The 12,115-nt window shown below is 38.9% G+C and overlaps 1 protein-coding gene across 1 annotated transcript in view; it reads right to left on the reverse strand.

The window, feature by feature from the left end:
• The window catches only part of LOC146626563 (receptor-type tyrosine-protein phosphatase H-like), a 447,591-nt gene that overhangs the window by 169,803 nt on the left and 265,673 nt on the right, over window positions 1-12,115 (reverse strand). The window lies entirely within an intron of this gene.

Consider the following 12,115-nt stretch of genomic DNA (forward strand, 5'->3'; position numbering starts at 1 on the left):
GAAATGACATGACCATCATTACTTTTGTTTTAAAGACACTTCTGGAATTTAAAATCAACATATTCTTACATAATCTGTAATAATGTCTATTAAGAATTACATTATGATTTAAAATTCAAAGCATTTATTGTCATATGTACAAAGGAAATAGGGTTGCCAACTCCCTGAAAAATAAATAAGGGACACCTCGTGGCCAGGGCCGGGCGACCCAGTTGTCTTCACCCTTCCCAGTGTGGTGAATTTTCTAGCTCTTTTTTTGTGTGTGAAATTATTTTTTTAACCATTTGACTTGAAGTTGATTTAAGTAGATGCATATTCTATTCTTTGTGATATGAACACATGTGAAACAAATGATCATTTAGCCATTTATTTTTAGCTCAAAATGACAACATTAACACAGTAAAACAGGTCTCTTTCTTAAACAGAAGCCTGTCATGCTTAACTTTTGAGAATATAAGTAAATCTTTCTTTAAAAGAACTCTGTCCTGCTTAACTTAAAATAATAGAAAACAATAGAAAGAAAAACATTCTTGTAACAGTGCACATTTAGTGCATTTAGTACAATTGGCTTCAGTTGAGGTATTATTTCAGCTTTTCTAATGCTAATCAGCTGCTCCTGTTTGTAAACCCGCTTGTTCCCATGATTACGCATCATAACTCATCATCATTATTCATCTATGTATTACTTTTATGTATTAGTCATCAATTTGTTGTAATCATCTATCCTTGCAGTTGTTTATTACACAAAATAAATTATATTATCACACTTCTGGCCACATAGCGCTGATATTCACTGCACATGCCCATATTAACGTTTTCCAGCCAGGTGTTTTCCTTTTCCCATTCTTCCCTTTCTCTGAGGGGAACAAACATTGCTGCTCTAATGCTGGGCTCACACTGTGCGATTTTTGGCCCATTTTGAGCCGATTTTTGAGTGATCGGACCGATTTTGGCCTTCATTGTGCGTCGTGTAGTATACGTGGGGTAACGAGAAGTGATTAACACCTCACGACCAGCTCCCGATCATCAATCGCTCGTGAGGGTGTCACCACAGGCGCTCACACTGCTCACGCGCAAACGTAAACGTTGGTGAAAAAGACGGCGCAGCACGGCTGTGCAGTGTGTGATCTGGACACAAGCGATGGAGGCACAACTTGTAGAACTTTGGAAAGCTCATCCGAGCCTTTTCGATGTGGCATCACAAAATTATCACGACCACAACAACCGTGAAAATAGTTGGATTTACACTGCTGCTCAATCACAGCTGCCTGATCATGTTTTTCATTAGCAATTTAGCAAAGTTGATGGTAGTGGTGTGTCTGTGTGAGTGAAAGACAGAGAGAGCGAGCGACAGATTTTCTGTTATAACCTTCATTTTATGGAGGCACAGTGTGAGCACTCAGGTCGCATCAGAGCATCGGGCGGTATAGTGCGAGAGTACATCGTGACATACCAACTTCTAACCCCTGCGAGTCAATCGTGCAGTTTGAGCAGGAGCTGAATAACGTGACTGAAAAAATCGCACAGTGTCTGCCCAGCTTTAGGTGTACTGTCATCCGAGACTTGCACCGCAGAGTCGGCGTTTGTTTCCCTGTTGGCCATGCTTCTTGTTGTGGTCATCTGTTGTCTTCCGGTATTTTCTCCGCAAGCGACCTTTCCTCGACCAATGAGATGAGCGGTAATCTGAATTGTCATACTCGAATTGTCATAAGTGTGCTGTCAGCTCATTGGTCACAAAGCAGGAGAGGGGCTGGGAATTATGTTTTCAAACAAAGTGTTAATTCCATAAACATTTATAGACTACTTTTGATTCTCACTGTATTACGGGACAAAGTGCGTCCCTTATTAGCTCAATACGGGACGTGTACTTTTGTTTCGAAATACGGGACGATTCCGTATTTTAAGGGACGGTTGGCAACCCTAAAAGGAAAGCATTTCTCTGTGCAATGTCAGCATGATAATACTTTTTGTGTCTGCATTATTGTTTTTTTTTTTAAATAAAGCTTTCATACTTAATAAATGAATTCTTATTAGAAATACAAAAAATAACCTCTAGTTCAAGTATTTTTAAATATTTAGTTAGTAATATTATCTACCCTGGCTGCAGGCGTATCATTTGATGACAGTAGTTGCAGGACAGGGTTTGTTCTTTTGGACACAGCCGGGCTAGCTGTTTACCTCTGTTTCTAGCCTAGTACTAAACAAATGAGCTATTAGCTCCTAATATACATTTATGTTAATGTGAAGAAGAAGAAAACCTTATCAGGTTTTGCTTATCAGCACATGACACAACCCAAATTCCAATAAAGTGTGTAAAATGTAAATAAAACCAGTATGCAATGATTTGCTGACTAGTTATAGACCAATTTCCAATCTTCCCTTCCCACATTTTAAATGTGTTTTATTTTTAGCTTGATTAGTATTTAGAGAACACAAGGTTAAAGCATGTTTAGCTGTCTGTCTGCTATAGCGGTGTCTAAATGTGTCATTGAAGGTATTCACTTTTACCACATCAGATAACGGTGACCAGCTAAGGCAGGGGTCAGCAACCTTTAACACCCAAAGAGCCACTTGGACGCGACTTCCACGCAAAAGTAAACACTGGGAGCTGCAAATACTTTTTGACATCTAAAATGAAGATAACACTGTATATGTTTTTTTTTTTACCTTTATGCTTTGTGTAAACAACTAAGGTGTGTTGCTTAAATCCATGAAGTGCTACAGAGAAAATTACTTTTTATTTATGTAATTAACACATTTTGAACTCTTAAAGAAATATAACAAAAGGAAAGACACCCAGCTGAACTAAAATGATCCATGTAGCAAAGAAAAACTGTTGTGAGGTGCCAGCCTTATATCGCCTTTGGGCTTTTGGAGCCTTGACCTGACTTTTAAAAAAATAATTGAAAAAAAAGCACTATGCTGCTGAAAAATAGATATTTGCAAAATTCTGCTTAAATATGTATTTTACCTGGTTAATGTGTGTGGCGGGGCGTGGTCTGCAGCGCCGCTGCAGGGGAGGCGGATGCACCTGAGCGGCACCCGCAATCACGCTTCGCCGCCTTAACGTCTGTGCTATCTGTTAGTGAGGGGATTTCCGGCTCTTTCGGCTCGGCTCACTAAAAAGAGCCGGCTCTTCAGGTTGTTTTGTTGCTTTAATTTATTATTAAAAATAATATAAAATTATGCACAAAAGGAATTACTAATGTTTAAAAAAGTGGTTTTATTTATATATGTTTTTATATATAAATGTGGTGGCCCCTAGAGACAAAGCACGTACAAATTCCAAAACAGAGCTACCTAGATCACTTAAATTACACAACTGAAAGCATATGTGTATGGTTTGTGTATTTATACACAAGCACTCACATATATTCAAATAATTAAAAAAAAAATTTCATTTACCTGTTACTACCACACACCAAATCAGGTCGTTGGTACTTGCTGGCTTGTGTAGCCTCTAGGTAACAAAAGCACAACACTGCGCCCAGCATCCTGGAGCACTTCTGTTGTGTTTTGTACGTGCTTCAGAGTTTTTACGTGTTTTGGAGTTTTTACGTGCTTACACTCAGTAGCACAGGAAGTTCCTGTGCTACTGAGTGTAAGAGAGTGTAAGAGAGGGTGAGAGAAAGAAAAAAAAAAAACACGTGACAGCTCGGGATAAGGAGCCGGCGTCGTTCACGTCAAAGAACCGGCTCTAAGAGCCATTTCGTTCGGGAACGACCCATCACTAACACATTACTATTGCTAACCTAACCCAAAAACAGTAGTCTAGTCTAAGGCTACGTCCACACGTACCTGGGTATTTTTGAAAACGCAGATTTTTTCTATGCGTTTGCACCTTTCGTCCACACGTAATCAGCGTTTTCGGTCACTAAAAACGGAGATTTCTAAAAACTCCGAGCAGGGTGGATATTTTTGAAAACTCAGTTTTTGCATTTACGGACGAGAAAAACGCAGAAAACGCAGCGTCAAAGGTGTGCGCATTTTTTGACGTCACACTGTGCGCCACGTTATTGTTTCGGTGAAATGAATTTCTACAATACTATTACTGTTAATTGTACTCTCTGTAGTGTTTAAATGCTTACATATACACACACAGTTACTATCCCTCCACACATACGACTCGGTTCTGCTTCTATGCCCCAGCTTTGTTTAGGCTTCTAGACTTCTGATTGGCCAACATTTCTGCACGGTTAGGAATATATCGCCACCTGTTGCTTTGGCATGTTCCTAGCAGCGTTTTCCTTCATTTCTGCCTTTACATGTGGACAGGATTATTTTTCAAAACGACAATGGAAAATCTCCGTTTTCAAAAATACCCGTGTACGTGTGGACATAGCCTAAGTATCACATTACAATTAAAAGAAACATAAAGAATACAAGGATTATAACTGAACAGAAGGCTAGGCTATCGATAATAATAATTTCTTATAGGTTACTCTACAATAGGCTGCAAAAAGCCTGAATGATTAAAAAACTGATAATGTCATTATAATTGTATATCTTTATATAGAGAAGTAACCTCTCAGGTTCACAATGACATTTTCTGTGAAAACATTTTATTAGCCCTATACCTGAATTTGCATAATTTCATGACTCATGTTAAAAGTAGGTCTGTTACAGGCCTACAGTATAAATTTGTAAAGTGACTTACATATAATTCGTGTATTTTTTAAAAACAACTGACTAAAACTATAGTTTTTACAATATTTGCATGTCAAATTAACAGAATTTTTTTTGTTATGAGTATTAAAGTATTTCACTGTTTTTGTTCCCACTATTTGTAGTTTTAACAAATAAATTTGATTATAATAACACATTGATGTTGTAAATATAACAAAGACATTCTGTTTAATAGTTTACAAAAATTCACTGTGATTGAAACATTTCTGTAGGGATTTTACATAGTTTTTATGTCAATTTCACTGCCATTTTTTACAGTGTAGGGCTAATCTGCAGGTATAGACAAGAAATAAAAAACAAGACATAGGGGATTTTTCCAAATATTTTCACAATATTATAGTGTGGTGTGACTAAAGCATGGCGGGATCACAGGTTGTTGCTTTGAGCCATTTTTATTACACGCGGCTGCAGCTCACAAGCTGCCAGCCGGACATACACCACACCACAACCACCCACCAAGTCCCTGTGTTTTAACAGGCGGGCGTGGTCTGCCCGCCACATATAGTTAAATTATGTTTTGTCATTGCAAAACCATAACATTTTTAATGCGCTGTGTTTGTGTTTTAATGCACTTGTTTGGATATAATGTGCCATAAATATTTTCTTAATGCCTGGTTTAAGTCACAGGTTTATTTACAGGTTTGCCACCATTTGGTGCTGTTACCCCATTGATTCAGCATTACTGTGCTTGTGTTTCCAGATGTCCTGCTGGTCACATGAATTTGGCTGGGAAATTCTTTGCTTGTATTACACTTTATCCTTTACCTCATTCTCATGTTTACCATTCACAAGCAGCTGGGGCCAAAATCGTCATTGTAGGAAATATGGTGAGAAAGTTACCATCAGTTGGCAATATACCAGGGGTACATGTTTAATGATATACTGTGAACAACATGACAACTTCCTCCTCTTGTTCAGGCGAAGGATGGAGTTGTCAATCAGGCTCTGCTCCACCCTTACAAGCCAAACCTGAATCACTTTATTGCAAATCTTTGGACAGATCCAGTAGCGGTTTTTGATACGGGCGACACGGGCGGTTGCCCGGGGCGGCATCGTGGTCGGGGGGGGGGGGGGGGGCGGCATCACGGGCATCGGCAAAAAATAAAAATAAAAAAATTCCTCGTACTCATGCTGCCCCGATGTCATGCTAGCGCATACTGGGGATGACATAGGCACCGATCTTTCTATCGCCCATTTGCTGGGAGTAAGGGTGCCCTCCGTTTGCGAGGAGGCCTATTGCTTGCGGCACAGGGAGGAGATTTACAGTTTGATGATTTAAAGTCTCACACACAACCCATTGAAAGGGGAGGGGGCCCTGCTGCTTCCAAATAGAGCACATTTCACTTATAATGTTGTCAATCCAAGCTCATTATGTATTCCTGATTTGAATCCTGGGTTGTGCGAGGTGCCAGAGGGAGTGTTCGCCCAGGGCGCCAAAGAGGCTAGGACCGCCACTGGACAGATCCCTGCGCAAGAGATGGATGTTACAAATTAGGGCTGAACGATTATGGAAAATAATCTAATTGCGATTTTTTGCCCCAATATTGCGATTGCGATGCGATATGCGATTATTTTTTAAGGTCTTTGTCTTCTGTATTATTAAACAAAGACAAGCAATACATCATATAGTATGGCCAATACTATATTACATTAATTTTAAACTGTTCTTTCCTGGAAGACAGACCTCTGTTATGATGACATGAGGTGATGCATGAATTGATGACTGACATTTTTATTTAACTTCTTCAATCACAACAGTATATTTGAACATACACAATAGTTTATTTTTAGCTTACAAACATCTGAGCATAAAGTGCTGACAAGGAACCCTGGTGTAAACATTAAAATGAAAGTCAGTACAATGTGCAGATTGCAGAAATATACATAAACAAAATCAGTGGCTTTACCACACTCAGTTTTTCGACATCTGTGAACTACTAGACAGTCATTCAATTAAAAAATAATATTAAATAAATAAAACTAATAAATAAAAAATACACACATCTTACTGATCTCTGCAGTCAGTAACATTACACATAAAGTGCAAACATAATAGCAATTGTATAAACACACACACAAACACGCCTTTAAAATTTAAAGGCGTGAAATTGGACGGTCTAGCCTTCTGAATCAGAAAGCTAGTTCTGATTAGCGTCACCGCTGTCTCGGTGGAGTTTAATAAACTCGGCCGTCTGCTTCTTGCTATCTAAAATATAACCAGACACTGGCGTAAATTCTCGACTGTCTCATACTTCTGTTTAATAAGTTTTCTGTTTGACGTTTAGTCAGCTGTGTGAAAACCAAGGAGGAACCCACCCGGGGGATTAATAAAGTTTTATTTTATCTAATCTAATAACTTTAATCTCAGCTAGAGCTGGGCGATATGAGATTTTTTCATATCACGATATGTTTTTTTCATTTCAGGCGATAACGATATCTATCACGATATAAGCCAAATAACTATATTTGTAAGATTTAAATGTGCCGTTGCTCACAAGTAAAATGTGAAATAATCAGCAGCTTGTTTTTATTTAAATATTTATTTCCCATAATAAGTTCAACAGGGTAGATGTACTTAAGGAACATGAGACTTTTTCAGATAAATAAAGGCAAATATTGCAAACTACACAAAAGGCAGCCGCTAAAGCGTTTAAGTTTCAAAATAGAACAAACGAAACAGACTACTAAATTGTCAATTCCATTTAGAAACAAAATATTAATTCTAAAAATAAATCTTAGTTTGTTTTACAGAAGAACAGACAAAACTGACTAACTTTTGTCAATATCAAATAAACTGAGAACTAAAAGGAAATTCTCAATCTCTCCTTGTTGTATAGCTGAGCTTTTCAAACAGTTTTAACAGTTACTTTAGTCTGACAAAAGCCGAATGACGAATTAGCGCTTCCAGTCAGAGACTGAGGCTACGTCCACACGTACACGGGTATTTTTGAAAACGGAGATTTTCCGTTTTCGTTTTAAAAAATAATCTCGTCCACACATAAAGGCAGAAATGAAGGAAAACGCTGCTATGAACATGCCAAAGCAGCAGGTGGCGCTAGATTCCTAACCGTGCAGAAATGTTGGCCAATCAGAAGTCTAGAAGCCTCGGTGGGAAAAAGTAAACAAAGCTGGGGCATAGAAGCAGAACCGAGTCGTATGTGTGGAGGGACAGTAAACACTGCAGAGAGTAGAATTAACAGTAACAGTCTTGTAGAAATTCATTTCACTGAAACAATAACGTGGCGCAGTGTGACGCATGCACCAGTTTATTGTATTTCCAGACTTGCTTTCGGCACAATTTACAGTGCACGCTACTCTGTTTTTTGTCAGACTTGAAATAGCCGAAATACCTTCACCCTACGGAACTTCTATGGCTCTTCCGTTCGACAATCTCTCCGGCATTGGAACCATCATCTGTTTTCTCTTCGGTCACGCTCGGTTGATTTTTCTAGTCGGCACACTCATTTCCTCCATTACGCGCTGGCTGCTTCCCAAACAAACACACGTGCGGTTTGGCACTTGTGCTGTATGTAACAAGTCACGCGACGTGACGCTGCGGCTGTGATTGGTTCGGCTCTGCGCTACTGAATTTGGATTGGCTGACCTTTTTTTTTTTTTTTTTTTTTTTTAAGAGGACAAGAGCGGCGAGGTCTATCGCGATAGCTTAATTTCTCTATCGAGTAAAAGTTATATCGCGATACATATCGTTATCGTTCTATCGCCCAGCTCTAATCTCAGCCAAACCGATTTACTCACGAACAAACAAAACACTGAAAAAAGCCCAACAATAACATTTTTAGGTTGTCTAAGTGACTTATATATCACGTTTAACCCGAGCAGCGAAACTCCGCGGTGATCTGAAAATGATGTGCCGGGAGTTGTGCCGTTCTCGGCCGCATCAGTAACCCTCGAGCTCCCGGCTAGCTGTCGAGCTGGTGGGTAGCAGACGCCTCTGAAAACGTCGAAGCACTTTTGCAAATATGGGATATCTTGATAAACCGAGCAGATATTTGATGTTTACACAACTACTTTCTCGCCTGAAAATATTTTAAAAGTTTATTTTGTGACCCAGAAAGATTAGTATGAGTAATTTTAAAACTTAGTAGCGGCCGCCATTGTTGGAAACTGGAGTTTGGCTATGAATTCTGGGATATGGTAGTAATTTGGACAGCCTTCGGCGCGTCGCTGTGACGTAATCGGTCTACAAATGCGGCCTCAGGAGGATGCAGCCCATGAATTTGGACATGTCCAGAGTATAATCGCAGCCTTTGCGGTTAGAAAATTGCACTTGATCATGTCGCGATATTATCGCAAATGCGATATATCGTTCAGCCCTATTACAAATGTTTATGCAAATGGCATAAAAATGTTGTTGTTACATTTTCAAATCAGATCTTCACAGCAATAAAAAACTGAATGTAGCTTTCTTATCTTTCTCCTTTAATGTCTGTTTTGTGACACTGAACAAGGAGCTGCGTATAAATCAGGATAGTAACTGTCTGGTAGTGATTTTTGCTGGTCCTAAACCTCCTGGTCAGCAACATTCTGCTCATCAATCTACAGTGTTGGGGGGTAACGGAATACATGTACCAGCGTTACATATTTAAAATACAAAATATGAGTAGATGTAGTCCCTTACAGTCACTGTTTAAAAAGGTGATAATCAGAATACAGTTACTTTGTTGGAATAAAGGGATTACACGGCGGTCTTTCCCTGTTTCATATGTTAGACTATGCCCTATTTTTGGAAATTCCACACCGGTGGAAACCCAAACAAAACACGCATTAAGAGACTCTAATGTCTGTGTCTCAATCTTGTGGCCCATATCACCCCTCCTTGCATCCGTGACGTGAAGAAATATTTTAAACAATTATTATTCAAAAACTTATTTAATATGAAGGCATATTCAATAGGCAATAGGCAGAGTGTTACAGGCGTAGCCCTAAAGAAAGTAGCCTCATGGGCAGTGTAGTCCGAGCTGCAGGGAGAATGTGTGGGACTGCTCCTCCCGTTATGTGTGTGTGAGCATGGGGGAGGGAGAAAAAAGGAGAGTCGAAAAGTACAAATTGTCACCGAGCAGAAACGGGAGCTGAAAGCATGTAAATATAATAATAACCACTGCAGCCAGAGGTCCCTTTACTACGGTTTGGAGCCGTGGATCTGGTTTATATACGCGTGGAATAGTTTTCTACACGAGATCGCTGCAAAAAGTGCAGCCTTACCTAATGTCCACCTACTGTTACTCATTTTATATTAAGATTTAAAAATCTAGTTGGTATTGGCATGGTGAGTAACCTTCAGTTATAGTAAAATAAATCACACAGCAATAGTACATTCATGTAGTTGTAAAAAAGCATGATAATGTATTAAGTAATCCAAAGTATTCAGAATACGTTACTCTCATTGAGTAACATAACAGAATACGCTACAAAATACATTTTGAGGCATGTATTCTGTAATCTGTAGTGGAATACATTTTAAAAGTAACCTTTCCAACACTGTTAACCTACTCATTGCCATGTTTAGGCGTGTTTAGGCATGTAGCTAAAGAACCAGTCTATCAGTATTCACATACTGATTATTTTCACTTGACTAAGCTTGAGTCAAGTCAAGTCAAGTAGCTTTATTATCATTTCAACCAGTGGTACAGTACACAGAGAAACTTGACAAAATTCTTCCAAGACCATGTTGCTACATATATAGTTTATAACAAACAAACAAAACAGGACTACATAAAGTGTAAGTGTGCAAGAATTTCAAAAAAAGCAACAACAAAAAAAACAGTGCAACGCCAGACAGAATGGAACGATACAGACACAAGAAAGTCCAGACAAAACAGTGCAACAGAAAAGTACAACAATAACAGTGGGTTGTGCAAAAAATAACTTGGTGTATGAAGGTGTGCATGTGTGTGTGTATGAGACTGTGCACATAAGTGCTTGAGGTAGTGACGTGTGTGAGCGAATCATTGTATGTGTCAGTCCAGTCACAGTGTTCAGGAGTCTGAAGGTTTGGGGGAAGCGACTGTTTCACAGTTTGGCAGTCAATTTATCCATCGGAATATGAATGTAAATTAATGGGTGAATGTGACATGTGCTATAAAGCGCTTTGGGTGCTATGGGACAGCAGAAAACTGTTATGTAAGAAATCAGTTCTTTTACCATTTACAACCTGATTGTTAAGTACCACTCCCATCCTTCTTTCTCTGCTCCTTTCATTATCTTCTCAAGCATGAAGTCTTTATCAAAAGGATCATCCTCCCACATGTCTCAGTATTGGATCAGGAATATTATTCTAAAAAAGTTATTGGTCATTGCACATCAAATGCTGTTTGAAGAAGGCACAGCCCATTAGGTTTCGGTAATTTCTTAAATGACTCAGAAAGGCTCAAACTGATGAATCCAAAGTAAGCACACCTAAGCAATAGCTACAGATGAGACCGGCCACACAACAGGCCAAAAGGAAGGCAGGATGGAGTGTGTCGTCACAGAAAACCCAAACTGCAATTAGAAAAAAAAAGGAGTGGTAGTAGGAATATGGACGGGGTGTGTTTGGAGCAACAAGCAAACATAAGAATAAAAACGTCACAAAAGGTTACTTTAAGTCCAACATTAGGCAATGAAACTGCGTGTGTGTGTGTGTGTGTTTGAGTTGATTTAGTCATAGTGTTAAAGACACTGTTTACTATCTGCCGTATTCCTGAATTCCCAACATAGTTTCCAGCTACTGACAACTAAATATATCGACATTGTTGATGAAAGCAGTTGTATGAAATGTTTAGCCACATCAGTCCAACCTTTATTTTATGTGTCAATATTTAAATGTGATATACAATAAATATGTAAGCGAATCAAGTGTGTGTTTTTAATGTATAGTCTATAAGGAAAATAAATAATGGAATCCTGCAGGTTTAAAACCTGATACATGTTCTACTTTCATAATGAACCTTTGAAATCGTTTAACCAGGGCCATGAAGCAGCTGCAAATTTTCTTTTAAAAGTTACGATTAAGCAAATGGAACCCATGCACACATTGCACTAAATTTCAGCTGAATAAAAATTCTTATTCTAATAATATTTCTTTGACTGAAATTTGCGTTTCAAACAAATATATTTGCCTGCATTAATATTTAACACCACAGAGACTCATACCTAACAGGCTGAGTTGCAAATGTGTGGTATTTTTAGCTTAGCTCAAAGCTGCTGAGATGTCTGTCTGCTGCAGTGGTGTCTAAATGTGTCATTAAAGGTATTCAGTTTTTCCACATCAGATGGGAGTGACCAGGTAAGAGGATGGGGAAGTATTGCAATGAACGCTAGACCAGCTCAGACTCCGTGTCTGAGTGCTTTCGACTGGAATTTCTTGTTTTCAAAGTTTGGAGGAACTGTCTTCCTCTGTGAAACCACACCTTTACATGTGTGCTGGCTG

Source organism: Diplotaxodon limnothrissa, linkage group LG8, assembly GCF_057381915.1.
Source record: "Diplotaxodon limnothrissa isolate DT_005_m linkage group LG8, D_limnothrissa_male_GT1.1, whole genome shotgun sequence".
NCBI classification, from domain to species: Eukaryota; Metazoa; Chordata; class Actinopteri; order Cichliformes; family Cichlidae; genus Diplotaxodon; species Diplotaxodon limnothrissa.